The sequence below is a fragment of the Rosa rugosa genome, chromosome 2 (genome assembly GCF_958449725.1).
Source record: "Rosa rugosa chromosome 2, drRosRugo1.1, whole genome shotgun sequence".
NCBI classification, from domain to species: domain Eukaryota; kingdom Viridiplantae; phylum Streptophyta; class Magnoliopsida; order Rosales; family Rosaceae; genus Rosa; species Rosa rugosa.
Window position 1 is genome coordinate 52057002 of NC_084821.1, and position 4316 is coordinate 52061317.

Here is a 4316-nt window from a genome sequence, read left to right on the forward strand (position 1 = left end):
GTGCACCCAATTACTAAGGCCACCCAATATATATATATATATATATATATATATATATATATATATATATATATATATATATATATATATACAGCAAGGTTCCAAAGAGGACGTCCTTGCTATACATAATCTGCGGATGGGTCAATCTCTGCCGTTCGTTTCAACCAACGGCTCAGATGCAAATCTCTATTAATAAAGAGATAGAAAGATAAAGAGAGGGGGAAGAGTGAGGCGATTTCCAATCTGAAACTGAAAGAGACGACTGATTCGAGAGAGAGGGAAGAACATGGCGAATCAAGGCGGTTCTTGGATTTTGATTTGAGGAAGAGCATGGGGACGGGAAGAGAACGAACAATGCGAATCTCGGTTCTTGGGTTCATCTGAGAAGAACACAAATCTGGGTATATCTTTTTTTTTTTTTTTTTTTTAATAATTTCTTCTGATCGATTACACCGCTTTCATCTTTCGCTTCTGGGTTTTTTCGCTCCATAGAGACAGATAGCGAGAGCGAAGAGAGCAAAGGAAGAAGGGAAAGAAGAAGACATTCGGGAGAAGACAGAAAAGAGAAGGTAAGCCTGAATTTCGGTGCATGCAATTCTGGGTGGTGCCTATGAATGTGGGTATGGGGGTTTATCTATCTGGGTTTGGTTTGCAATTTGATCCACCTCACCGCAAACTGAAGCTATTTTTTTTTTATTAAAAATAGAAATTCCCTTTTTTTTGATTAAAAAAAGAAATCCCCCTTCTTTATCTTGCTATTCTAGTTGGCAATTTTCTTTAGGTCCATCTCCCAACACCTTATTACTTGGTGCTTATGGTTGGAATTATTTGTGTTTAACAGAGACAAAAGATTGGGTAGGAATGAAGGAAAGGGACACCGAGGCAGAGCCATTAAACCTTTGATGCAGTTGATTTTGGATAACAATCATTTAGATAGTGAATTAGTAATTGGCAATTTTTTCGACAAAGGAATCTGCTCTTGTAATACCATTATTATTCTTTTACAGCATCTATAGGCTATAATTTTCCTCAATTAAGTTGAAGTGAAACTGTACGTATGATTAGTCAAAGCTCAGTTTTGTATTAATCTCTACTTTCTACCTTAACAATCAAAACTTGGATTGGTGCTTTTAATGTAGATTATCTGCTCGCAGCCCGAATGCGTTTTAAAGATAACAATTGAACTCTTCCAAATGAACAACATTAGTGTAAATAGTTGGTATTAAAGTGTAAATAGTTGGTCTCTTTGATTCTGCAGATCTGTATATATATATATATATAGAGAGAGAGAATGGAGTGTTGGTATTAAAGTGTAAATAGTTGAACTTAGTGTTTGATTCTGCAGGTTTTGTGGTCTCTTTGACTCTGCAGTTTATGGCTAGTCAAAAGTTGGATTCTGCAGGTTTTGGAAGTGTTTGATTCATCAGTGCGAATATAACTGTTCCCACATTTTTATGTAAAGATTGAGCCTTTAGCTTCATTTTGATATTGGGTTTTGCTATTACCATGTTTGTCACACTTTCTGGAATCAAGTTTATGTTTTCGCTGCTAAGGCTTGGAATTGTCAACAGCATATATCATAGCATAGCATCAACTTTGTGTATTTTAATTTGAAGGCTTTTATTTCTTTCTAATTGTTGGGTTTTGAAGTGGATAGTTTTTCTTATTTTAATCTTATAGCTTTTTGCTTATTAAATTATAGGTGTGTTCAATTTTGGTGGTGACTTGATTTGTTGGTTTGTATTGAAATACTGTGTATCTGCATATTGGAACAAAGTAGTGGAGATACTCTGATTTTGGTCCAAAAGGAGTAGTTGCCCTTATTCGTCTTTCTGGAACAGCAGGGACGGTGGATGTCTGTTACAAGAAGATCATGGCATTGTCCATGAAGGTAGTACGTTGTCATCTTTAAAGATCTGTTCATGTTATCTTCCATTTAAGTATTTGCAAAGCATTTCGGTATTTGACTTTGATTTTCTTTTCTTCATTGTTTGATTCTGCAGTTTTTGTGGAAATAATATGCTAGAAGCCTAGAAGGTGATCTACTAGAAGATTCTGCAGGTTTTGGATGCCATTTTGCATCTTGTCAGAGTTGTTTTGGATGCCATTTTGCATCATGCCATTCTGCAGGTTATATGGCAGAGTTGTTCATAGTATTGTTGGAATATTGTTGGAATAGTGGCTAGTCAAAAGTTGCTGATATGTAATGATTCCAGAAAATGAATGTAATTGTAATGATTCCAGAAAATGAATGTAATTGTAATGATTCCAGACAATGAATGTAATTGTAGTGATTCCAGAAAATGAATGTAATTGTTTCATTCCTTCTATAATACTGTATAGTACAACAAATGAAATTCTGCAGCATAGCAAGAGCAAAGCTATGTGCACATTACATTCAGAAGTAATAAGCTTTACTGTGATTCCAGAAAAATTCCAGAAAATGCACATTACATTCAGAAGTAATATATACACTGTGATTCCAGAAAATGCACATTACATTCACATTACATTTAGTGTTTACTACTACAAACATTCCACAAATGAACACAGTTTTCCTCTCCCACAGCCAATACATTATGCAGCAACCAATCCACCTGCCTCAAATAGAAATCGTCACTCATTGCCGGTGCATCCCAAGCTTGAAGAATCAAACACATCACAAAATTCATAATAATATTCACCAATAACAGCAACAATATCGAAACCAGCGTAGAAGCTAATCAATCAAGCCAATAGCCAACTTGAAATCATCTTGCAAATCCAAAACCTGAAAAATCACACACACTAGATCAGTATCCTAAAAGCTCTATTGAAATTTCATGTGCTTCTAACAAATAAATGACTTTTACATAACTATAAGCTCTCTCAAAACTGGACCTTAATGCACGGTTTTGGCAACTGTTCTAATAACACTTCAATGGATCACTAGAAAACTCAAAACAAGTGGTCCATCTAGTACTCTTGAAAAATGTAGTCAAATTGGGGCCAGCCAAGGCCATAAGGCTAATGCACATTCAACTGCGAATTCGAGGGATTAACCACAAGCTAGCAGGTAACTAACTGATAGTGTCAAGGCTTGTAACTAATAGATGTACTTTAACAGCATGGAAACCAACCCAGGAACTATTTTTTCAAAAGTTCTTTTAATAAAGTCAAACAACATCCTTCAACTAGACTCTCAGATAAAGTCATCTATTGCCTGGATCAAGGAATCAATGTCTGTGATTCTCAAACTTGATCAAGATGCTTATATGATTCTCATCGGAAGCATATATGATTCTGCCTCACATGAGGAAATGTATTTATGTATATGAGAATTATATAACAACATTTTTTTTTTCGTCTGATGCATATATGATTCTCATATACATATCTTTTTAAACTGCTTAAATCAATAGAACCAGAATATAGGAACAAACAAGAAAACCAGGGGCAAATAAGAATATGCTCATCAGAGGAAACCAGAGTATAGGAATAGGGCAAAATACAACTAAACAAAAAATCTAAGTAGGTACGCATTTAGGAAATCATAGAGAAAAAACCAGAGAAAACCTTTTTCAATTGAGCCTCAAGATCATCCCTTTGTCTTTCAAGCTCTGCAACCTCAGCTTCTATTTCCTTCTCTCTTTCACCCACTTCACTAGCTTTAGACGCACGAACTTTTAGAGCTTCCTCCTTTTGGATTCTGTACAACCATATAATGAAAAATAGCACTTAAAACATGAGCAGGAACAAAACCAATCCTCAAAATTGATTGGATAGAACATGTCACTGTTTACAATCAAAGATGTTTGCAAATATGTTTAAATAAGCTTGAACTCTTCTTCTAGAGCCATTACAATCTCCCATTATCCAAGCTATCTAAGCCCAAATCTTTTTCGAAATGTGCATCAGGAGTCACCTGTAGATAATTGCAGAAAAGTCAGTAATCCCAAAAACAAAATCAGTAATCCCAAATCAGTAATCCCAAAATCAGTAATCCCAAAAACAAAATCAATAATCCCAAATACAAATCAGTAATCCCAAATACAAATCAGTAATCCCAAAAACAAAATCAGTAATCCCAAACACAAATCAGTAATCCCAAAATTAGTAATCCCAAATCAGTAATCTCAAATCTCGAAACAAAAAAGAAACCCAGAAACATAAAGAAGAAAAGTCCCAAATATGGAAAAAAAACCCTAAATTTTGTAATTGGAAATCAAACAAATCAGAAAAGAGAGAGAATCCATACTCTAGATGTGTTTCTCTGCTTCCAAGTCTCCAACTTTTGGTGCGAAAACTCGAAGGGATTACTGACCATAAGAGAGCTA

The 4316-nt window shown here is 35.0% G+C and overlaps 1 long non-coding RNA gene across 2 annotated transcripts; it reads left to right on the top strand.

Moving 5' to 3' along the window:
• The first annotated feature begins 226 nt into the window (after nt 1-226).
• On the top strand, nt 227-2311 carry LOC133734081 (uncharacterized). Of its 2 annotated transcripts, XR_009858041.1 has the most exons (5): nt 227-401; nt 493-569; nt 1346-1456; nt 1703-1891; nt 2004-2311. It is a non-coding gene; the product is annotated as an uncharacterized LOC133734081 (long non-coding RNA). The 2 variants fall into 2 exon arrangements; XR_009858040.1 differs by lacking the exon at nt 1346-1456.
• The last annotated feature ends 2005 nt before the right edge of the window (nt 2312-4316 follow it).